General features: G+C 35.4%; 1 protein-coding gene and 1 long non-coding RNA gene across 4 annotated transcripts in view; one reads left to right on the forward strand and one right to left on the reverse strand.

Moving 5' to 3' along the window:
• LOC128858398 (uncharacterized) overlaps window positions 1–26,810 on the forward strand; it is a 76,151-nt gene that overhangs the window by 23,827 nt on the left and 25,514 nt on the right. The window lies entirely within an intron of this gene.
• LOC128858400 (uncharacterized) overlaps window positions 1–26,810 on the reverse strand; it is a 43,441-nt gene that overhangs the window by 7,599 nt on the left and 9,032 nt on the right. Inside the window, exon 2 of the long non-coding RNA XR_008454004.1 lies at window positions 13,249–13,483. This is a non-coding gene — a long non-coding RNA (uncharacterized LOC128858400). The remainder of the gene's footprint in view (window positions 1–13,248; window positions 13,484–26,810) is intronic.

Here is a 26,810-nt window from a genome sequence, read left to right on the forward strand (position 1 = left end):
AATCGAGCTGAATATATGAAAAGTTCTGGAATGAGAGTTAGCATTTTGCCATAACGAGTGAAAAGTTTCACTGAGGTCGTAATTTGTTTTATAACCAACATTCCGCAATTTGCTCTTTTTGGCTAGTGAAATATAACACACCTTGCGATTTTAAAATGGCCTTCACATAGCAAGACACGAGTTTATTGACTGGGTATGAAATATAATCGCCCTGTTGCCAAGAGAAACATATAGGGTGGTTTCATCTTCAAAGTTCAAAATCAATTTTTTTCGGTAGCTTATTGGCTTATTCCAAAGAGCAAAAATTTTCCTTATAAAGGGTTTTCCAATAAGAGGTGTTATTTTGATATCAAAAGAAAAATGATATTTTTTAATATAAATGATGTTTATTTCATTATCAAGAGGAAGGTACGCCGTTGATAGTGGGAAATAACATCATGACCACGCTTACAGGGCAATATCCATTTCATGAAATTTTCTATAACTGAATTGCAAAGCGGCTGTCCTATGTCCTCAATAGCCTCACGAACTCCATCTTTGAGGTCTTGAATCGACCCTGAGCTGTTGGTGTAGACCTTCTCTTTTACGTGGTCCCAAAGAAAAAGTCACAAGGTGTTAAATCACAAGATCTCGGTGGCCAATTGAGATCACCTCCTCGAGAGACAACACCGTCCGGAAACTTTTCCCGTAAAAGATCGATGGTTTCGTTGCTTGTGTGGCACGTAGCGCCGTCGTGTTGAAAATAAACGTTGTCCAGATCAATATCATCCAATTCCGGCCATAAAAGATCGTTAATCATCTCTCGATAGCGCAATAACACCTAATATTGGAAAACCCTTTATATGTAATTTTATTCACGTGACTCTTTTGGCTAGTTACGCAGCAGCGCATCCTTCTAACCAAGTTTCCAAAGACCTTGGTAAAGGTTTCTGGCTCTAACTCACGAAGTGCTTCTCGATACGCATGGAGGGCCTGGATCTCTAATATATTGTTCGTATAACACGTCGCTAAAATCATGAGCGGCGTTAAATCGCAGCTCCGAAGTAGCCAATTGACATCATTTCGTGCCCGAAATATCAATTGTGGCATAGGCTGCGTTGTATAGCGTACTATCCTGCCGAAACCGAAAGACTGTCCAAATTCATGTCTTCACTTCAAAATAGTTCATCATGCCTCTCTAGCGCTCACTGTTGGCTGAAGTGACGTTTGTAGAAGACTTTTTGTATTGTATTTTTTTGTATAGAAGCATAGTCCAGTGATGCCACCGCTCCAAAATCCGCACTCAACTGTCACTCTCTGAGGATGCATTGGCTACTCGACGTTCACGTGCGGATTTTTTGATCCCTACATGCGGCAGTTTTACTTGTTAACATAGCCGCCGAAATGCGAACCGTCAGAAAAGACGGGTTTGACTTTTTTTCAATAAACTCACTTTTTGGGCTATGAGGCACTGAGTTTGGAAATAAGTTTTCAATCCCATATCCCAATGCTGTGCAATCGTAAATCCATTCATTTCATTTCAAGATTTCCGTCAGAAAAGAGTGACAACTGGCAAAATAATTAAAAAAAACTTTATGGAGGACCCTGTATTACTGCTCAGTCCCCTTAATCAATAAAAAAAAATAAAATTATTTTAAATAACGCACAACTCTCACCCACACTTTAAGCCTTGGTTCCATTTCTCACTGTGTAAACTTGAATGTAAAATAATTTTTATTGTTTATTTTTGGATTTTTGCTTTTGTTATTTCCGCCATAACATTTCTGCCTCTTCGACTGATTGTTGGTAATATGTACGTGTTTGGCTTTCTTAAAGTTGATTATTCCACGAATTACCAAGTTTAACTCTTGCATAATAATTGGGAGCGATAAATTTTATTTGTATTATTGTATAATCAAGATGATTCTTTTCCTTTCCAACCACGCCATAGCCACTACAACTAATATTACCAACGGACACAACAGTCACAAGCTGACGCCCAGTTATGCGTAAAGTGCGCATATGTACGTGTATTTGCAACAACACAAAGAGATTGTACTTGTAATTGTCAGCAGCCATTCAGGCCTTTGTTGTTTTATTTAGTATTTTTGTGGTATTCGAGTGCGTTGTGCCTTGTTTTTGACATTTCTTTTATTTCTCGATTTCTTTCTTTTTTGTATAATTTGTAACAATTTTACCCCAAGTCAATTTTGCCAGGCATTTTTCGCCACACAGCTGTACTTACCGCTATGGCTGCCACACCTCTAAAGCGAATATTTAAAAACAACAAAAGAAATACTCAAATGAAGGCGCTGAATTTGTTATTTCCTTAGCTTACGTCAGCCCAAATATTCAAAGGAGTTGTGTTTTGTACAACATAAAAAATGAAAAAAAAAATACTAAAAATAAAAATGTGCTTCACAAATCATACTATTGTTCAGTATGGATTTATTACACGCTATCTCCCAGATGCGATAACAACAACGTAAAAACAACAAGAGTAAACTCATTCAATAATGTAAGTGAAAAAAATCAAAATTTGTGTGTACGAAAAACTTGCACACATTCATACATACATTCATACATCCTAACCCTTATGACTGTATAAGTAATTATTCGCCTTGACTGGCTTTATAGCCGTCTAAACGATTTGCCAAAAGTACGATCAAGTATGAAGGTTCGTTCTTTCTGACTCACGCAAATTATAAACTCCAAGCGAAGCCAGTTTGTGTTCCCAAGGGCTGTCCTATTTGGATTTACTGCCAAAAGAGGCAATAAATATTGAACGTCTATTTCCTAGTTATCAAAGAGTTTATACAACTTAGCGATATATGGCTACAATCACCCAAATTACAAAGCACAGACTTAGATGGGCATGCTGAGGAACTTAAGGAGTGCAATTTCTATTTGACGCCCGTAACTAGTCAGCGATTAGTCCCATGTTCGACGCTCATTGTGGACATATGCGCCATATGTGACAATGGCAGCTCCTTCTAAAAATTTTCCGCCGTGAGATATTGACGTATGTAAGGTGGGAATAAATACATATACTCTAGGTCGGGTCGATTTAAAAATCGCTCATTGCTCTGTGAAAATCGTATTCTAGGGATCAAAATAAGAAACTCTGCCGAAGGAACCATAACTCTAAAACGAATTCTGATGTCCCCCAATTTGGGTCGAACTTTTGGGTAGGGGCAAATTTTGAAAAATCCCACTTTGACCCATTTAGAGTGCTCCAATCGAGTCCAAATGTATGACCGATCCCCACTAACTTTACACGGCCGATCCACTCATGCCAGTGGCACACCCCCTGGAACTCCTCTGGGGGGTTCCCCATACAATCATTTCAAAATATCACCATTTTTGGCCTTTACATGAAAAAATCAGCTAAATGGCTATGTTTTTTCTCTATTTTTATTTATTTTTAATAATATTTATTATTTATTTATAATAATAATATCTATTTTTCTCTTAAGAAATTGATTTAGTCAGAACATATGTAAATGAAAAAATTACTTTAAGTGAGTTATGGAAAATAAACTAAAAAGTTCGACCCAAATTGGGGGACATCAGAATTCGTTTTAGAGGTATGGTTCCATCGGCAAAGTTTCTTATTTTGATCCCTAGAATATGGTTTTTACAGAGCAATGGGCGATTTTTTTGCCTCCCCACAAATCGACCCGTCCTAATGTACTCCTATATTTACTTGTTTTTTAATTTTTTACCTACTTCGAGTAACGATAACTATTAGAAAACGCCTCTCCTGTCATTTGGTGTTTCATGCCCACAATAGGTTTCTAACCCGTTTCTTATTGAATAATTTGATCTTAAAATATTTGCGGTGATTAACAGTGTTAGGGACTCTGAAAAGTTGCAAACCGACTTGCACAATGTCCGGAACTGGTGCTATTTAAACCATCTGTCACTAAATATTAGCAAATGCTTTCACGTAAAATATGCTAAATCAAACAACACTTTGCATACTTCGTATAATATTGCTGGCTTACCTTTGCAATCCGTTGAGGAAATTAAAGACTTAGGCGTTATTTTCGACTCTAAGCTGAATTTCACCAGCCATGTTAACCACGTCATAAGACGATCATATGCGATGCTAGCATTCGTTCGCCGAAATTGTTCTGCATTTACCAACCCACACACTCTCAAAACATTGTATTGTGCTTTTGTTAGATCAAGATTAGAGTATGCCGCTATTATTTGGAGACCGTACCAAATAGGTCTGTCTAATCGGATTGAGAGAGTGCAGAAAGTCTTTCTTCGTTTTGCGCTCCGATCTTTAAACTTTTCTGAACCTGTACCATCGTACCGCTCTCGATGTTTACTAATTGACTTAAAACCACTTGATAGCAGACGGTCTATTCTATCGTGCTCATTTATTATTCGTATTAATATATTTCTGGATCTATTGATTGTCCTTCCCTCTTAAGTAAAATTCAATTTAATATACCCAATATGAGGCTCCGACAGTACGAAACCTTTAAAATTGGCTTCTCGAGAACCAACTATGGGATGAATGCTCCGATTCCTAGGGCATGTTCAGATTTAAATATGTTTTTCAATTCTTCTGGTGCTGATTTTACATGGCCGTATGGCATCTTAGTCAATCATCTTAAATCGTTCTTTTCTTAGTAACTAATAAACTATTGTACATTAGCTTAATATAGTCTGTAAGAATGTATCCATTCAAAGACAATAAATAAATAAATAAATAAATAAATAAATAAAATTTTTTTTTATTTTGTTTGATTAAAAACAAACTCCTAACATTTGCTCAAATGTGACTCATGTGTACGTGAAACGATAGATTTCAATTAGCAATGCTGCATACTCAGTTTTTCATTTTCTGACCGATTTAATTTTGAAAGGACTTTAAAGTTTCAAAGAACTTAATTAAAAAAACATGGTTTTAAATTATTTTACTCACTCTATGATATTAATATGGGCATCAAACAAAAGTGGTATATAAAAAGTGTTTTGTTTTTATAAAACAACAAGAAGAAAGAAGTTGAAACGTAAACTCCTTTTTGCAATAGCTAACGTGAATTTTGTTTTTTCGTCGCGTTCGATCGGTTTTAAAAAATATCTCTCGCTTTTATTCCAGAATCCAGTTTTGGCTTTTTATTAGACTGTCTCCAATTACTATTGCGAAACTGCCTGTTTATCTAGGTCATAAGACTTCGCTGATTAGACACTTTTAATCAAGTCATATTTATCATAATCCATATATGTATAACATGAAACTCGCTCAGTGCTATATACCAGGTGACGCGAAATTAATTGGAAGATTTATAATTATAATTTTAGAAATGACATCGTACGTCAATCACATTTGACACTTGTGAACTAGACAGCTCAAGTAACAAACAGTCAAGCAATGCAGCGTGAGAGCTCGCATTGGATTGGTTCATTTTCGGCGATTGGTTTTCCTTATTTCTCCGACAGCTTCTGGCAATCAAATGGTTTTGTACCACTCGGAATTAACTGTTTAAAGTTTTTCTAGTGGTACAGTTGCGACGTGACCAAATACCAGATTTTTCGAAAAACAGACGATAATTTGATGTCCAGTGTTCCTTCCTTAAATAAATTTTATTGAATTAATCTCGTCTTTTAACAAACATACTATGGATTGCTTTTTGGTTTCCAGCTCTTATGCATAGCTTCAATATTCGTCACCTATTACGATGTCATCGGCGTACTTTGACTCAACGTCGTTGCATTTATTCAACATTTCCTTATACCAATCGACACTAGTTATTTTTGTGTAATTTTCAAATTATGCGATATCTAGCGATGACAAATGTTCTTGACGGCCAAATATTCATGTAATATTGAATATATACAAGTGTCACTAATTTCCAAGGATGCCTCTATCTCGCGATATGTCACATGATTATCTTACGTTATTAATTGACACAATGCATCAGTTTTTGCCTTCAGCCTTCACGAAATTCATCCTGCAAGGATCGACGGCCATGTTGGATCTCGTGTTACCAGCGTTTCACAGTAGCTAAGCTTAATGATTCAATGTCAAAAGTCGAAGTAAGTTGATTCTGTGTCGTTAATCCGCGTCGAAAGTCATAATAAATCATTGCAGATAGCCGAGATAAAATTTTTAAGTATCAATAATAAATCAATTTCGTAAGTTAAAACGTTATATTTAAGTTTATGCTAAAAATACCAAAATGTTCTACAAAAATATCGGCACACGCAGTGCCGCACTGGCGCATACTATAAAAAGCAACCCTCGTAGAATATACCGGTTGGCTACTCGAGGAAAAGGCACACAATTCGATTAACAGCAAACGACATTGAGTCTAAGTAAAATAGTAATCACTTGGCATTTCAAGTTATGTGAGCCATTTTAAACTGGCACAACTTGATATCAAAATTGAATAAGCATAAGCTTATTAGCTGCATACTCGAAATCTTTTAAGAATTCAAATTAAAGAGTTGGAAATTTAGATACAAATTGGTTGAATTTTGTAAAATTTTGTAGAAAGCTTAAAACTTTAAGTGATATCGTCTCTATTGTATATAAGTTATATGGTTTTGTGAAAAATAAATAAATTAGTAAATAAATTTTCAAAACTTTGCAATATATTATGTCGCGCTGCTTGTATTATAAACATCTTCCAGGAATTGAATTTCGCAATGTTTTCAAATCTGGTTGGTGACTACTTCATATTACATTTCCTCCCACATTTCCTTAAATATCTTTATTCTATAATTAGTTATTCCCATCGGGGAATCCCTCTTGAAAATACAAGTTTATTTAGGTAGGAAGAGTTTTCAAATTATAAATTATATGAAAATTATTAAAGTTTTAAATATTGACGCTTACCGCAATTTTCGAGATATACTGATGAAAAAAGGGGATATCTGAAAAGTATTGTATTACCTGCATTTTTTTTTTTTTCAATAATGCAACCGGAGATGTAGCTTGCACATTTATCAAAAACAACGTATCTAGACTTCCCATAGTTTCTAACAGTATTCTTAACCGTTTGAAGCCTACAATGCATTTTTAGATATTTTGGCAGGATGGAAATTAATATTGAGACTGTATTCCTCTCAGGTCAATGTATGTAACGTATGAATTCTATGGGAAAAAGTACAAATTTATAGATACCCTCGTTCTTCAGCAAGAAACTCTGCGTTCTCGGCGCTTCCGTGCTGCTAAAACATTGTATTTTGCTTTTAAAACGGTTTTCTCGCAAATTTTATGTTCGAGGGAAAAACTCTTTAACAATTTCGCATACATGCAAACAAAAGTTTAAATTTTTTTGCACAAATAAAAAGTCTATTAGTATAATAGCAGTTGGTAGTCTTTGAACAAAAAGCACACATTGGACAGACCAAATCGACTGGACTTCGAATAGAGGAAAGATTAGAGATATTAATTTAATAAAAAGCACCAAATGCAGCTCTGGAGCAGCCTCTTATTAACTGTAGTCCAAAGCTGCACACCACTTCTTAACCATTCATTCCATTCTTGGCAGATAGATTTGAGGTTTGGATTTCGACCCCATCGTATTTCGTGTCCTCTACTCATTACAGTACTTCATCCAAATCCAGCTCCCTCTTTAAACTTAAGATAGAGCTGGATTTGGCTGAGCGTATGTGCCTTTCTTCCGAGTTATCTTAACCTTCTTCGCACTGTAGCGCTGCATTCAAGGAAATAGTGCAATGAGCTCTCCTGGGATTGGTCACAGAAACGACAAGAGTCGGTGGACCATATCTCGATCATATGCAATGGGCTGTGAAAATGTCTGTAAACATTCTCAGCTTATCCTCGGGGAGAGTTATCAGATTATTTTGATTATACCCTTCCAGTAAAGATTTCGCCCAGCGCTGCCCCATAATTTGATGCCAGCTGACCTCCTTTAGCCTTAACTTGGTAACTAAAAAACGGGATATTGGTTATTTGCGTTCAATAATGACCGCTGATGAACAAAAAAGGGCATTCCACTTGTATTTGTACATATATTCGACATATTCCCCAAACAATTTTTTTTTCATACTCAAATAAACCTAATACCAGCTAATTAAAGAGTTGCATTATTGGTGGAAAAATGTTCGTTTACTATTTGGGGAAATAAAGAAAATATCTTAATTGCCGACTCTGCCTGAATGAAGCGCTCTGTAGGCTTACTCTGAGAATTAAAAATTGGACGTCCTAATCCGATTGGTGCGAATGTGTGGCGCTCGTGAAACTTAGAGCGCAGCGTGAAATATGCAGCTGAACAAAATTTAAATATTTCATGATCATTGACCATTGCGCATTGGTTATTTGTCGCGATTGAATGCATAACTTTTTTTCATTTGTTATATAGGTATACCGTTTTTGTTTTTTGCCTAATTTTGTTGTACTTATATAATCTTCCATGCAACAGCCATGCAACTATGCTCCAAATTTTATGCAAATCAATTAGCCGCTTGTTTCCCATGCTAAATTTTCGTCAAATCACTCACTTCCATTTAGGATGTGACTTGCATCATAGTCGTACATATAAGTACATATGTAAGTTACTGTCAGCTTTTTCACTTCCCTAATAGCCAACAGTGCAAGCGATAGTCGTACACAAAAGTATTTGTTTTACATTTTTACTTTTATTTTCTTTTTAATTAATGTTTTATTTTATTAGCTGTGTCATTAACAACTCTGCAGTTGGTTACATTTACAGAACCGGATTTGTCTGGCTCATTTCAAAAACATATATACGAGTATAGTTAAAACTGCAATACTGTAACTAATCTTGTCTCGTTTGTGTGAGTGAGTCGTCTTTGTGTGCAAATAACTTTTACAGGAATGCAGTTGCTGCATGTAATAAAGAAAAAACGCATATGTAGTTGTAACTCTTCACATGCTTACATAAAAATTGCAATGCATTCTGCGTAAAACCCCAAGCATAAAACTATAAAACAAATGTAAGGTTTGAAATTCCCCAAAAAAAGTTTTTATCAGGGTACAGTAAAGGTCACTAGACAGCATGAAAAGGTAATTAAGTTTAACCTACATTATTGTCATCGCTCAAAGGAGATGTATTCTTGTACATACATATATTCATATATACATTTCAATGTACTAAGTTGAGTGGTCAGCTAACTCCCTTAATTTGTTATATGGCAACAAAAACAAGGTATGGCATTTACGTTTTAAATATTGATGCACATTCTTCACTGAAATTTTTTACTGCCGTCATATTTTTGCTCTAATAAATTGTACACGCTTGTAAATCAGACACAAGTAAAATACCGTAAACACATATTTTAGAAAAAAGAAACACAAAAAAAGCTAAAAAAACGACAAATATTAAATATCACACGAAAGCAATTATCGCCGTTGTTTTAAGTGGATGAGTAAAAGTCGTTTGCTCCATGAGCGCTGACCCAAAAACAAATTGCCCATACTAAATCCATTGGTAAATTAGTTAACCACGATGCCGGTACCTTAACTTTTGTGTGAATTGCATAAATGGACATCCGCCATAATTTAACACTCACAAATACAAATCTTAACTAGCAACATTTTTTATGAAAATATTTTACGCCAATAATAGTGATGTAACTAATTATTGAGGGTGATTGTTTTTTTTTTTTCTTTTTTAGCAGCAATCGAAGGAAGGTGAGGCAGAATGAAGAAAGCGCCAGAAAGCGAAAGTAGTTGCGTGATATGAACCGATGAATGTAGGCTGTGCTTAGTTATCGGAAACGATGTTCTAGTAAATTTGAATAAACACAAAAAAAGATAAGTTAAATAAGAAGCAACAGCGCGTTGCCGAATATGAAGACAGCGAGAAATGAATAAGATTGTGCGTTCACCGCACGTTTTCTGCAGAGCAGTCAATGGAATGCCAAAAAATGTAAAATAAAACCAAGTAGCTGCAGTATCGGCCCCTTCGACTAACTCTTGCTTTAAACTTCGCGAATGGCATTCATCATACGAAAAAACGAACTGGTTCAAATAAATGACCTTTCAAAAGATGCGACTAGATGTGGTTTTTAAATAAAATTTCTAAAAATTAAAATTCCTTCACGTTTCAATATTTTTATTTAAAAACGGCTGTTAATAATTGTACTTGAAAAATGGCATCACTCATCTTATCAGTGGCTTCAAAAAAAGGTATTTTTTCTCAATTTTTTTTCGTGGCGAAAAAAGCGACACACAGGAATAATATTTTGCATTTATTTGAAGGCAGGATTGAAGATTAATAAACAATTTTTTAACATAAATAAAAAAACAAAATGGCGGATATATGAGGGATCTCGCACAGCTTCTCGCTGCGCGCTAGTAAAACGGCGTGTAAGATTGCGGTTGTAGTTTTCACCTGAAACACAAAAGAAAAATATTTTCTTATTCAGAAGGCTTTCCCGCATATAATAGACTAATCTTGTATAAAAATATGAAAAAATGAACACACAATTAATTATCGAAAAAAGTGCTTTTTCGTTATATTTTGTTTCAAAAAAGGTATTAAATAACATTCAAAAATAATTTTTTTTTGTATTTTTTTAGTTAATTAGTTGCGCATTTTAATTATCTTTATATAGATTATCGGTTTGAAACGATAACTTTTGTCGTTTTTTTTTAAATCTTACACGCCATTTTCAAAAACATGGTTTTGAGAAAACGTGTTTCAAAGTTTTAGAAGGTAGACAGTATATGTACTCACACGAGGGACGGTACACAGGCCTGTAACTCCGAAATCACTTTGAATTCCGCTATAAAATTTTGAGGGCATATTCTCCTATAATATATCTATCGATAGCAGTAAAGACAAAAATCGATTTTTGGAAGCCGACTGATAAGAGGCCCCTTAAATGTCCATCATGAGCACGGCTGTAGATAAAGTACGACAAACAGTCTATTCCCGAATGTTTCATTATTGAGATCGTCGAGATCTCAATCCTGAAGGTTGTTCATCAACACTTTACGCTACAGCAGCAATATCCTCAACACAACGTCCAGTTTTTGGTCTGTCAGTCCTTCTTCTATACTCAACAGAATCAACTTCTTGACATTTTTTCACCAACCTTTGAATTGTCCGCTCATTCGAACGATTATTTCCACTAAAAAATCACAAATTTTGCGATGCGTTGTTCTTAAACGTCGACGATTGTTGCTGTTGTAGTAAGTTTCAATAATTTTAACGTGTGGTTTTATCGTGTAAAAATTGTACGACTATCTGCTTGATAAGTGTCAAAGATGACATAAAGGAGGTACCATCTAGAAATTATTCACTACTGATATCAAGGCGTCACTTTTGAGACAGTCTTTATTTGCATTCATTATCAACAAATGCGGAGTTGCTTGCATTTAGGTAGTTGTGAATTGTCCTGATGATTTCGCCTTTATTAGAAAAAGTAAGTTTTCCGATCAATTGTGGTACATACAATAATTTCGTTCAAATTGCTGCCTAGCCAACCCAATTTTCTTATACGAAGTCAACGCGTTCTGCCCATATCTCACAAATATTTCGGCTGCTGTCGATTTTAAGCAACTATGTAGATTGGTTTTGTTTATTATCCGCATGGATGGAATCGATGCTTAACTGGAATACAGGCATAAGACCTAAGGTTCTAATGGAAACTCCGAGGTGTCCAATTACTGCCATGAAGATGGTTACCGAACAAAGTGCACAGGCGGTCAACAAGGATATTTTTCGGAAGCTGTTAGGATTCCTTACCATATCTGGTAGAAAGAGTATGTCACTTTAGTTCAAAGCCTTTGTTTTCGAGTTATTAAGCAAATTTTGAATTTAAAAGAATTTCTCAAAAGGCAATCGTGAACATGCCACATATAATTGACCATGTGAGAAACATTGATTTTCTAGATTCAGACCATAAACTTTCAAGGATTGGTCTTGTGATTTGTTAATGGCAACAACAGCTGATCTTGGAATTACTGGCAGCGTTTGGCGGAAGTCGCCAGACAGTAAAATCATTGCGCCTCCAAAAAAGTCAATAATGGCAATTTCACTCTTCCACTAAGGCAGCACAATCCGGGCGTTACTCCGGAAAATTTCAATGCGCCACAGTACTCGCAAACAACGTTCATTGGCCCAATGCAAACGCTAGGATACAAGCAGTAATCAGTGTTGCAATCATATCGAAACGCTGCTCGATTTAAATCATCACTTGATATTTCTCTTCTTGTGCGTCGAAAATGATCTACTTGTTGATCTCTGTTATTTGCTCGACGATTTCGCATTGCTAGCTGAGCCGTTTTACGGGCTGCCTCACTTTGCTCTTGTGATTGAGAAGCACGAAGTCGAGCCATACTAACGCGGCGCTCTTCACGGACAATTCCTTGTGCTTCTGCAGTCGTTTCATTCGCAATGTTTCGTATCCTTCTTGCATTACGGCTATGTCGGGAAAGATTCGATCGTCTTGGTCGTGGTATTGATAATGATGATTCAAAGAGAATGCAAATTACTGTGATTATATATTTCTGACAAATTTTATATTATCAAATTTTCTACTTTACCATAGACAAAATTACGTTTAGCTGTCATTTGCGTTTTGTTGTTCCATATCAGATGCGTTTTTTTATACCACATTTTATAGTGACTTCACGGAAACGCGTTCGAATGGGATAAAAAGTATCCTATGTCCGTCTCCTGGTTCTAAGCTAACTCTCCACCAATTTTCAGCCAAATCGGTTCAGCCGTTCTCGAGTTATAAATAGTGTAACTAACATGACTTTATTTTATATATAAAGATATCTGCCGTTTTGAGTGGGGCTAAAACTGTAGGTTCCTCCATCTGTGGAAAACATTGAGACGCACATCACAAGAAGGAAGAGAAACAGCTCGACCATACACCCGATTAAGGGTGTAAGTGCCTATTTTATATTGTACATAAGTACTTAATCTCATTCCCATGTGGGATGAAAAAATATACGACCTAAATAATGGTTTATTTTACTATTTATTTTCGAATTACGAACCTTGATTCGTTAAACATTTTCTGTCCCTATTTCATTTTTCATTTCAAAGTCTTGCCTAATTATTTCTATCAAATACTCCCGATTCTAAATTTTTACTCAATAAACAAACTCTTTGACCTGACCTCAGGTATAGAACTCCATTGGGGTAAAGTCGGGTGCTCGAGCAAGCGAAGATAGTATTTCTGGCTCCTCTTTCCCAACCCAACTATTTAGAGATAGAACTATTGAGATGTTCGGTGTGAGGTGATACGGTTGCGCACCGGATATTCACTATTTTGGAAAATAATTAGCCTCTAACTTACCAGAATTGGTGTTTCTTCTAATAGGACAGGGGAGTCAGTCAATATGTATATGTCACGATTCGAAGAATCCGATGGTAAATGAGGGCCAAGCAAGTGGTGGCCAATTACAGCTGCCCGTATAATTACAGTTAATTTTGTTTGATATGATACTTGGTTTTTCCAATATAGATTTGCACCTTTAACAGCTTATTCAATCCGAACTTCCTCAAAATCTTCTTCTACTCGTAAGTCGTCACTATAAAATGAAAGCACATTTTTTTATTTAGTACAGCATTGTCGTCAAAGCTCGAAATATTATGAGGGAAAAATGTTTGAAAGCCAAAGAGAATACATATATACAGGGTGTCCGGTAGCAGAATTAGAAATTAAAAGCTAAACTAAAAAAAAATTATAATGCTATTTCATTAAGTTATTTCAAGAGCTATTAAAAATAAGACACGCGGGTATTATAGTTTTATTTTTATTTCCTCTAAATGTTCACCATTACGTCGGATACACTCTTGGAATCTGACCTATGTAACTGTAAATGAGTGTGATGTCGGTACGCTATTAACCTCGCGAACAACATTTTCTTTTAGTGCTGAGGTGGATGCTGGGTTTGTTTCATAGATTTTACTTTTAAAGTCCATAGGTGTAAGATCGGGTGGCTAGGATATGTCAACGAAACGGCATATCAGTTTGTTGGATGGACCACGCACTATTGTCATGGTATTTATGTTCGTCTGGGGCGAGGCGCCATATTGCTGGAACTACCATATGTGTGTGTATTGAAGCAATAATGTTCTCTCATTATTGGCAGAAAATATTCGGTCCGCACGCGCTGATAGTAGGCACCGTCCAAAGAATTTACTTAACAGCGACGATTTAAAAAAAAAATATAGTCCAATTATTCCACTGCTTGATAATGTACACCAAACCGTCACTTTGGAACTGCGAAGTGACTATTATCGTTTTAATAATGTGTTCTGTCCTTTACCAAATCTGCGACGAGCAGATGCATAAGAGTCATTGAGCATGAAATATGCTTCGATTGTAAACGCACGAGGCTCACCCGACCGCTGAGGCATCGTCACTAAATAACTAGCACCAATAACAAAGTTAACACAGTATCCTCCCCATTCATACGCTCAGCGGTTAGGGAGAAACTTTTAATTTAAAACCTAATTCTGTCACCAGACATCCAGTTTATACATATTTTGAAAATATATCTTTTAGATTTGTAAATAAACTAGAGTATAATTTTTGACCAATGATTATGTTTTTAATATATTTAGTCATACAAATTATAATGAAAAGTGGCGTCCTTTACTAGTATAAAAATTTCAGTGGAAAGCAGTGAAGCAGTTTTGAAAGTTTCCAAGCTTTGTTCATGTTTTGCATACTTAAAACATAAAACGATCCACTTCGTACTGCGATGATATGATATTGAGTTACTGCCAGTTCTCTGCACGTGAAATAACACTTTTGTTTAAGTGAGTGTGAGGTAACATTCATAGATAAATCAGCCGATGGTTTATTTTTTATTTATAGTTTCAAATCATACAAAAACGTATTCAGGCTGTAACCACTACTCACTATAATATTTAATTGGCACTAATAGTCACAAAGATTGCCTTCTCAATACTAGCAATGTGTCACACACAAAAAGAAAATCAAAAAACCAAAACATCAAAAAGCAATGGGTTTTCACAAGAATCTCTTTTGACGCAACCAAATAACCCAATGTCTGTGTTTTATAGTGCAGCGCTAGTAAACAGTCACTAACTGCTTCAATAAACCGTTTCATGCTCACCTTGACATTTTCAAATTGATTGGCAGTTAAGAAGTTGAGAATTTAAAATTTCAAAAAAAAAATTAAATTGCATAAAATCTTAAATCAACGCTTTGTGTGTGTGTGTGTGCGTATTTGCATGGTGGGTGCGCATGTGAGAGACCGAGGTGAGTGTTTATGTGTGCGTGTGTGTTATGCGCTGCAATGCGGCTACGGAAGCAAACAACAGAAAGCAAGCCAATATTTATTCCAATAAGTTGCAGCAAGCGCACTACTACACACATACAGTTTTTCACCACACACTGCATGTGCAAATAATAAATATTATTTCTCCATGTTTTATCACCCGGGTTAGCACCCTGTAGGGACCGATTCTACTGTTGAAATAAATTTAATGTTTAGATCTGATTTCGTATTTTACCAAACCGGCCTTGAACTCACAAAATAAAAATGCGAAAACTTGATATTTGTAGGCCATTGAAATGTTTTTATGTTTTTCTGGAAATGCAAAAGTTTGCATTTGCATTGCAACAGTCAGGAAGTGAATCAAATTTTTACAGTTTCCTCCAGGGTGCCACTAGATGCTTACTGAAAAAATTTTTAAATTTTTATTTTCTCGATGCACACCAAGCTTTTATAACTTTGTTCATAAAACGGTTACTTGTTACAGCCTAACGGAAGCGAATAGTAAAGGAAATGGATTCAATTATGACTCTCCGTCCATAAGATAACTCGAAAAGATTTAGATATCTTAATGCAACTTGGTTCGCATGGGTAGCATATGGCATGCTTGGCATGCGGGATATCGTCATGATTGATGAAGAAAAATTTTTCAATTTCATTGAGAGGTATGCTTTGTTCTTGGCTCATATGAACACGATATAAAGTCAGTTTTCTGAGAGGGAGTATCCAACCACCTCTGCCGCCATGCAAAGAGGTCACTGCCACAGCCCAAAAGAAAAAGTCAGAAAGCGATTACATAGACCCTTAAACAACATAATTAAATTACTTAGCAGTAAGTTTGTTTTGGTTTAATTTTAAGAGTTTTTTTCTAATTTTATTAAAAAGGCGGGCATTTTCTGATTTCGATCGAACAGTGTGAGCAGTTTCAAAGCGAAATTAATTTTTGGATCACAAAAATATTGTTAAAAAATGTCTAAATTTCAACTTGAGAAAATTGCATTAGCAACACTTTAATTTTCGTGTTTTTATTATTTATAAACTTAATACTCAATTCAACTATTAGGGGGACCGGGAAATAATATGGTTTTTTATAGAGAATTCGAATAAGCAATATTAGATCCCCTTAATATTATCAATTTCGTCTAGACCTTGACTTAAGGATTTTGGATATGTAGGCTTTCTAAAAGGTGGCACAAACTTAATCGGAAGTTTCATAATTTTTTGCATACTTCTGAGCTACTTATAAATAGCTGCGATAGAAAACAGACATTGTAAAACAAAAACAAAATTTTCATCACTCAAAATCACTTAGCAAAGAGGTTATTCAAAACCACAATTTGATTACTTATTTTACACCACCTTTTATTATTGAAAACTTCAAGCCCCATGCTCATTCTATTACAAATTATACAGCCCGCGTAAAACCTAAAACGTCTTAACCTTTTCAGTTATCCAGTTCTTTAGAATGTTCATTGTTTCTTTACAAAGGTATAGCTCATTTTCGAATAAAAATATATATAAATACGAATTTCATACCTTATACAATTTTTTTTTAATCTCAAATTTTGTTTATCAGAATTAAAAAAAAACTTCGGAATACAACTTTATAGTCCATTAAATTCAAGTTCAATAAAGTGCAATTTTGAAGTTGCTAGAAAATCACCTTAACTTTTTATAATTTTTTCTCCATATAATGCACAACATTCGTTTTTATATAGGAGAATGAGCAGTACCGTCAGAGAAATAAATGAAAGAAAAAAAAGAATGAAGAAACGAGAATTTTGAGGCAGTGGCATGGAATTATACTAGAATTTAATAGGCTAAAAACTGCTTAACCAATTTTTTTTTTTCTAATTCTGAATTTCGATGAAAATTATTCCAATTTTCAACAAAGTTTGAAATTTAAATTAATATACTATTTGTTATAAAATTAGCTATACTTTTATAAAAAAAATATTCAAACTAAGAAATAAATAAATATTAAATGCTTACCAAAATCTTGAGGTTGTATTGTTTTTTCGCGAACGGTACAGGGTTGCCAATATTCGATGGACCCATCTGGCAACCCTGTATCTTTTGACAGAGACGTCAGATCGCTTAATGACATACCGCGTTGAAAGCGGCAATTTTTATCATGGAACAGTACACGTCACGCGCGCGCTCCCAAATTGTTGAAATTTACATTTAACTAAAGAAGACAATTGTGAAAAGTCAACGTGCGTATAAAAAATTAAATAATGTGAAAAGTGCGCCTTCTAAGAACACCATTAAACGTTTGTACGAAAGGTTTTCAACTGGTGATGCTCTTTCTAATCCAAAGAGGTCAAATCAAAACCGGCCAAGACGTCGCCAAGGACATCCCAAAATCGCCGTTCTCAGTAGTTGGGCATTGCTCGGATCACCTTACAACGAATTATCCGCATTGATTTGCATATATTCCCGTATAAGATTCAATTGACGCAAAGATTGTTGCCTGCGGACAAGCCTCGTCTATTGGAATGGGCCCAAAGAGTCATCGAAATCCATCGGGTCCGTCGAATATGGGCAACCCTGTATATTCATGAAAAGCTTAGGAAATATTCTTTCAAAAGAAGCGCCTTAAAAAAATTAAGAGCCATATACGAGGGTTGTTCCTACATCATGCGCTCAATAATGGAAACATACCAAAATAACAATGCAAATGTTTTTTTAAATATGTGAGAGCTCGCATTGCTTTGGTGATGACTCGTCTTCGGCGGTTAGTTTTCCTTAGTTCTCCGAAAGCTTCTGGCAAACAAATGATTGCGTATCACTCCAAATTTACTGTTTTAGGTTTCTCTAGTGGTACAGTTGCGGCATGGCCAGTTACCTGATTTTCCCAAAAAAACAGGCGACCATTTACTTTGAAATGTTCCTTCCGAAAAAAATTCCATTGTGGTTCATTTCTGACGCATAAGCATAGTTCCAGGACTCGTCACCTGTTACGATGTCGTAGACGTGCTTTAAATCATAGTAGCTGAATTTCCCCAACATTTCTTTACACCAATCTATAGGAGTCTTTTTTTGGGCAATTGTCAATTTATTCTGTATTTCACGAGAACAAATATTCTTGGCGACCAAATGTGCATGCAATATTGAGTATAAGCTGATACAATTTACGCACAACATCGACTGTTTCTAGCGCGTCAACCGTTTTGTGGACGTTCTTCACGAAGTTAATCCTGTAAGGAATTCGTTGTCCCAGCATTTCACAGAGGCTAAGTGAGATGCTTCAATGTCAAAATCGAAGAAAGCTTAACAATGCTCTTCCGTCTCTATAATCCACGTAGAAAGTCAGGAGTTAATTCCATCTTTTGGACAAGACGCATTTTCAACTCACTAAAATAAAACTTCGCAAGTGAAATGCTAAAAAATACCCAACTTTTCGATAAAATATCGAATTACTACTAATCAAATGTCGTGTTGCAAATGCTAGGCAACACTCGTATTGTTCAAAGTTGCAATAATATTTTTTTATTGTAGAATTTGCGCAGTTTTTTATAAAAAATAATCGTTTTTATCAATCACGGAGACATTCTTATAAGGTTAGTGGCATCCATAAATTGCAACGTTTAAAGTAAAGTTGTGATTTTTGGAAGAAACGAAATACGTGCAAATCGAAATACGCATAACTTCGTAAGAAATTCCGCTAGAAAATACTATTTTTAACATTGATAACTACTAACACAATAATTTGTTGAAGTTTGAACGAAATTGGCGACATGAATTTGTATACTCGGTATGCTTAGCGATGCTGTTATTGTTATTTTTTCAAATGATACTCCAAATATGTATAAGAATAAATCGTAGAAAATAAATGTGAATGTTTTTGTAGTATAGCCCAACAAATTTTTAATCTTGCAGTGCTAGGGAAAATATAACGAATGGCTTGCGATTTGAGAAACAATTTGCTTGAAATATGATTTTGAGATTACAAAAAAATCTTAAAGATTCTAGAGTAGTTTTCCGGGGAGTATTAAAAAATAACTACATAAATGACGTCGAATAGCCATGGCCTCCTTTCTACTCCATGTCATTACAAGTAAACTATCATATCTTGATTTTAAATCAGAAAACACATTGCCAATGTAAACGGCTCACAGCTTATGACTAACAGATTTATAGACAGGCATTAAACAACATTCATCGGGAGTATCTTACCATCTTTCCAAGCTCCGGACTGCCAAATGCCGCTATCGACGTCCAACCATCACAAACGAAGAGCTTCAGCCTTATCTTGACACAATTATGTTCAGGATATTGTAATAAACTAAACTCCTACCAATCCAGAATCAACCCTGAATCAACCTACACATAATATACGTCCGCCATGTGAAGGTAACCCGCACTTATTGAAGACAACCCGTCGAAACAGCATATTTCCAGGGCCTACCGTTGAATAAGATAGACGATGACGATCGGTGATAACATCGTACCGGCGGGGCTTGATGAACTGCTGCAACAATAACCAGAACAGCAATAAATATCAGAGTTCATATATCAATAATTATTGCCTACCATAAACTGTCAACCAATTTGTTATTTCGACAGAAAATTCATGGAGACAACATCATTGGAATGAATGCAATTTGTTATTTTGTGGCTTTCCATTTTATTTGTTGAGAATTTCTTAATTTGGCATGACGATTTTTTTAATTCTGCATAAAAATTTAACTGTAGTTTGCAATGGTTTTAAGCTTTAAGCGCTTTCATAAAGTTATCTTACAAATGCTTGTATAAAGATACCGATTGCCCACACACAAGCATTTGCCTTGAGATGGCTTCTATCTGTCAGTCAAACTGACAGCTGGTCAGCAATAACCGATTGCCTGTGGAGATAAGCCGTTACGAGTTGCTAACTTACAGCACAGTGCAAATCAAAATCATTTCTGCCGAAAACAATATTTGATTTGCTGAAAGTATGACCTCTATTTGTTTTTTCTTAACAACACATTTTAATATTAAAGAGAAAAAGATTTTTAAAATATTATGTAGTATATTTTTTATTTAAAAAGCATCTCTTATCTTGGATATATACGCGAAGGTACTCAAGCATGCACCATTAGAAACTCGTGGCTGAAATTTGAAATTGTTGTTGTTGTTATAGCAGCATAAACATTCTCCATACATATACGGGGAGTGCTGCTGAAGTGACAGTCCTTGTTCGGATATAAATCCGGGTCGTTCCGGTTACGTAGAACCGACTGTCGTGGGAACAGAATATTTAAGTATTTTTGATCACTGTCTTCATATACATATGTACCTATATACATACTTGACCATTAAGCAATAGTAACAATTGATGAGCAAATGAAGTCCCACTACTTGTTAATATCCGGGCGGCAGATTGTTTTTCCTATGAGAACAAAGACGGCGAACTGGTAGCTAGCATTCGGAGCGTACTTATTTATGGAGGGAACTTGCTAAATAGTGACAACTGCGGACAGGATAGAGAATGTGAAGATCCCGACACCCCAATTGTTGACAACGGGACTGTCGTTCCGCCACCCTACCATGCCGAGGAGAAAATAGCGGCAACGTGGCTAAAGAAAAACAAAATCACGACTTTGAAAGTATTCGTTGATGTACCAGCTGATTCAAGGGAAGACTAAGGTCTTAGCTTCACTTGGTGTATTCAACTGCCGTTGGTTAGCATGAGAAAGAAACGACTGGCGCGCGTTGTTAAACTCGGTCAAACTCGTATATGTGTTTACCTTGCGTCTGACCTTCTGGCAAACATTCGTCTTTACAATACCGTTGTAGCAAATAAGAACCGTGAGCATGGCTTTCTTTTTTGACTACAAACGACGTGTTTTTTTTTTTTTGCCTTGATTCATTCCACTCACTCGCTTGATGTCTGGATTGCATGCCTCCCTTATAAACCCACGTCTCGTCTCCAGTAATGATACGTTTGGTGAATGTTGGGCGGGATTCATGCCTTTGGCGATTTCAACGTGATCCCTTTTTTGCATGAAACTCAGATCTTTGCAGTTACAAAGGCTTGAAGGGATTCATAAGTAAAGTTCGAGTTTATTGAGCAAATTTTCTTTCACCTTATTTCGATGTCGACAGCTGGTCACTACATTCGTCATTCTCGATGCACTCTCTTCTTCGTATTTAACGCAAAATTTAGTATAAACTCGTTGTTGCACATTCAAATCCATTTTGAAAACTGTAGAAAATCGAAAACACCTGCAGAGGTAGATTTACTCAGGACGGCGTAACTTTTGAAAATGTAGAGCAATTTCTATACAATTTTATAAGGCATGTCAATCACAGATGTGGTTAATAATAAAAGAAAGAGAACTCAAACCAGATGACAGTCTTTATTGATTTCATAAAGAGATAAAATTTTGTTAAGGGGTTACATGGGTTTCGTTGGTATAAAAAATCGATTTATTTTTTTTTAACTATTAATTTCTACAACATCTCAGGAATATTATCCTAAATTTTCAAGTCGATCCGAGTAATAAATTCGGAGATACAGCCTTTGGAATGTGTGCGCTCCAAGCCACTTTTATTGTTACTCAAAACTTTAAACGCATTTTTCTCGGAACCGTGTTTTCAAAGTCGGTTGTCAAATGTTCTCGAAAACTATTCAACCGATCTTGATGAAACTTTACACAGGTGTTCGAAATACAATTTACTCGTGCTAAAACGAAGAATTTCGTTTTTTTTTCAATTACAACTATTAAAAAAAAATAATTATATCAAGCAAATTTGACCGAAATTCTAATTTTTTTGGAAAAATCTCTGCCAAAATTCCAATTTTTACTTTTTTTCTTTCCTTCATTCAAGCACGAGTTTATGCTCTTAACTAAAACACTTATTTTTGTTTGCCTGTCAGGATTTATGCTGACAACGCGGACGCAACTTTTTTCGATGGGTCACCGGAAATGACGTCACAATGGAGGAGTTTTAATTTTTTTTTTTTTAATTTCAGAAATTATTCTTTAAGACAGAAAAAAGTTTGAATTAAATAAATAATTTTTTGCATAGAAAAAAAAAATATTGAAAATAGGCCTTTTTTTACCCGTCGAACCCCATGTAACCCCTTAAGCGTGAAGTCGTTTTAATTTGTTAATATTTAAAATTTTTTTTGTCGCATAAGCGCCGTATCGCTGAAATTTCCCAATGGCGTAAAAATCCAACTCGGTAATCTAATCTGAATCAACAAAGCGTATTAAGTTTCTTCAAAGTTTTCGCTAAGCAGCGTAATCATTGACACTCGTCCACTTTTGGGTATCTACGCAAACATTAAGATAGACTCTATAAATTTGTATGTATGTATATTATCAAATATAATATATTCGGAATCGATTGAAGCGAAAAAAGTAAAATTTTAGAGATCTTTTAAAGCGGACTTGCCCTTTGAGCCAGATGCTTTGTAGCCAACTGTTTGGTTAGTAGACAGCATGCATTTGACCAAAATCAATCGAAAACTGTCAGCTGCTTGAACAAGTCACAGTTCAAAATTTAGAATTTATGCCAGCTCAAAACCTTTAGTTTTCCTCATAGGGTATGTTTCAATTTTCATTTGGATATTTGTTGTCGAAAGTAATTTACATAGATTATTTCATTTGTATCGCTTTTAGCGCACATGAATCGATGCTTCTTTATGTTTACGTTAATTGTTAATATAAATGAGCGACTTTATCTAATTTCGCATGCATCCCAATCAAACAAAAACAATAGCAAAATGTTCATGTTGCTGTGCTTTCCGCAACCGTAACCACAAACTAATACCATTGCAACCTCAAAATATTAGTAAAACTAAAACTGTACAGCTAATTCAATGAAAATATAAAAATCAACCCGCACCTACCTATCAATATTTATTCCGCACATTTTGTTTAAAATTTTTAATCGCAACGTAAAATAAGGTTACTAAACCAATGACGTCGGCACACCAAATGTAAGGAGTTCAACTTCAGCTCTCAGTCAAAACACCAATTCGCAGCTGCAGATATATGTATGCGCGCATGCATGTGTATACAAGTGTCTGCTCTTACTTAGTGTAAACTTGTATTCGTGCTGCTAAAGTCGACCGCACCGCTGAGGTGTCTGCAGCTAACGCCAGCGTCATCGCGGAGTGCTGTTGTGGACGGCTCACAGTGGTAGTAAATAAAATAAAAATAAAAACAAGCAACTCCAATTTTTTTTTTTTTTTTGTTAATTTATATGTCTTTTCATCCGTATATTTTTTATTTATTTATTTATCTCAGTTGCCATTAAACAGTTTGTTGGCTTACCACTTATCCAACCAACAGTCAAGCATTGGAGATGGCATCGACTCCTGACAACAAAAAACCCCGTGTTAAATGCCACTTGAAGTATCATACTTGGAAATTTTTGCCAAAAATAAATACAAGAAGTTAATAAGGGTGTGCGCACACATACAAGGTGTGGCTATTAAATAGCAAAATTGACGCCGCTATTCAGTAGATGCTATAGCTGTATAGCGAGACGTCTTCTCTTGAAGACTGAAGTACCACTCGCTTCTGTTAACAAACCAGAATAGCCATAGCCTTCATTTGCAATTATGTTATTTTGTTTTCTTTTGTTCCATGGGCAAAATTATCAGCTAAGTGATGAATTTCTATGAAATTTCACATAAAACCTAGAAACCCTGCTACTCAAATTGAACCGGACGATTAGACTACTAGTCAAAATTGCCATGTGAAAGAGCAAAAAAAAGTCATAGGTTCTGCACGAAGGCAATGCGCCATCTAATTCGGCATTTTCTACCAAAAAGTTGTTATCCAGTTCCAATGTCTGTCACGCCATCCGACTTACTTGCTAGAGCTTGCGCCATGTATGTTTCTATATGTTTCTTAAGGCTCAACGTGCACTGAAAAGAGCAAGATTTAAGTTCGTTGATACAGTATAAGAGACAGAGGGAAAGACCGGGAAAGAGGAGAATATGTCTAGCACAGTTTATAGCAATGAAATATTAATTATAGCAGCTCAAAACTGCTGTGGTGCTACATTGTTTTTGTTAAAACAGTACAAGTAAATAGAAAGAAATGTCCCCAGTAGAATCAAAAATTTCATATTGTTGCTCTCATGAATGTTCGCTACGTAAACCGATTTGTCTGTTACACTAAACTACATTATTCTGTTATTTGCATGGCATGAAAACTATTCGGTTAAGCTGATTGAGTTTTTGTTCATCAAACTAAATTCAGTATAAAAACAATGAATTTCTTCCAGAATGTTAAATGTCTTTTTATAAGTATTGCATTTGGCAATTTACTCAAATTTACAGAGAACAACACACTCACCACGCCTATTACCTGGCAAACTTCATGATGACGCCTGTTTTATATACTGTCACTCATGACTTATTTGATACAGATACGGCTGTTTTGAAAAATATTCTATATTTTACGAAGATGGAAAAAGCGCGTATGCAGAAATCTTATTTATTTTTCTCTATTTTGTTTCTCTACTAATATACAAAAAAGTGTCCACTCATTTCATTGTAATGCAGAAGACAAAAAGAAAAAACACACAGAGAATTCACGCCGCAGCTTAAGTGACACAGTTAAAAGTACCGCTCCTCCCAGCGCAAGTTTCAACAAATGAAACTGTATTTTTAGTATGCGAGAGTTTGTAGAGTGAGTTATGTTAAATAAAGTAATATTCAAATTCATGTACGCTTGTTTTTTTAACCATGGGATCGCATACTTCGATAGAAAAGCGTGAGTTAGTTTTGGAGCATTTCAAAAAAGAAATGTAGCAACAGTTCAGCACATTATGGAACGCCTATGCATAAAAATCGTGTGGTAAATAAGGGACGACAGGATCCAAATAGACCTTTTACATAGAAAGACTGTCTGTGGTTAGTGCGCCAAGTGAAGAAAATACAGCAACAAGCGTTCCAAAGTTAACTGAAATGGCCAACAGGGATTCAAGTAAGACTTGCCAACTAGAAACTGTTCGAAAAATACTGAGGGAAGCAAATTTAAATGATAGAATAGCCCGTAATAAACCTTTCGTAGGTCCAAAGAATAGAAGTAAGAGATTGCAGTTTGCGCCTGACCATCTAAATAGAACCCCACCATTTTGAAGGAACGTACTTTTTGCAGTCGAGGTAAAAATAAACTTACTTGGACCAAATGGCAGACCTTTTATATAGCATGAGGCTAATACGGAGGTCAAACACCAAAATTTGCGGGCTACTATAAAACACGGCGATGGAAATTTTATGATTTGGTTATGCATGTCATCTAATGGAGTTGAAAATTTGACCTTTATCGAAGAAACAACGAACAAATTGGTTAAAAGAGCTAGAACACTACAAATTGAAGATGACTTTCGCTTTTATCAAGATAACGACACTAAGCACAAGTCATAATTAATAAAACCATGGTAATATATAAATGTCCCCCCATTGTTGAAACTCCTGCACAATCTCCGGATTTAAAGGTCATCGAAAATTTGTCGTCGGTTTTGAAGTCAAATATATCAAATCTGATCTTAAAAAGGCGTTACTTGAAAAGTGGAATCAAATTGCCCATAATACACAAAAAAATTGGTTGACTCCATGCCCTTCCATGACTTCAAGCTATAATTGATAGTGAAGGATACCCAGCAAAGTGCTAAATACCCTAAAATTTAAAAAAGTAGAAATAAATTGTTGCTCGTTTTTAACTGTAAGTTTAAGCTGCGGCGTGAATTCTTTACATGTTATTGTTTTTCTTTGCATTACAATTAAATAAGTAAGCATGTTTTTGTATTTTCAGTTGAGAAATTAAATACAACAAAATAAATAAAATATCGGCATACTCTGTTTTTCTATTATTTTCGAAAAATATCGCATAATGAAATATAGAAAATTTTACAAAAAATTGCATCTGTATCAAATAAGGTGTGAGTGACTGTAATTGTGAATGGATCAGTTTTAAACAGTTGATCGAATGCTATTAAAAACAACTTTTTTTATCATTTGATGTTTTATGACCAAATCAAATTTTTGGCCAGAGCGATAAGAATCGAGACCAAAAATACTTGCTTCGTGAAAAGTATTGAGTATTAGATCGCATCGAGCAGATCCTCTTGATTTTGAAACAACCGGTACATTTTTAAGCTGATCTAGTGATAAGCCGACTTAAATTTGGTTTACAGTTGGAGCAGCTAATCGTTTTATGCGGGCTCCCACTGACAAATGTAACTTAAAAGAAATATTAAATATATATATTTATTTTTAAAAGGAGCGCTAAAAATTGCAACCTTGGAATTGCTAGTATATTCGAAACACATTAAAAGTAACTATTTTGAGACTCCAACATCAAAACTTGCGAAATAAATGTGTTTTTTTCATACGACTGACTTGAATGTACTCTAATCATAGCGTGTGCGGTGCGCAAACATTAGCCACAGTGGCTACTAAAAGTAAACGCTCTGGCGCTTTTTCTCCACATACATGCACATGCATGTACATATGTATTTAGTTTAGATGCTGTGCAATGTTAAAGTGCCGCAATAGTAATTAAACTTTGCTGCTTTGAACTGAAATGCAGCCAAGACAGTAGCCAACAATGCGTGGCCTTAGGCCGGCCATGTGGCCATGTAGCCGTGTAGTCAC

This window comes from Anastrepha ludens, chromosome 3 (assembly GCF_028408465.1).
Source record: "Anastrepha ludens isolate Willacy chromosome 3, idAnaLude1.1, whole genome shotgun sequence".
In the NCBI taxonomy this organism is placed as follows: domain Eukaryota; kingdom Metazoa; phylum Arthropoda; class Insecta; order Diptera; family Tephritidae; genus Anastrepha; species Anastrepha ludens.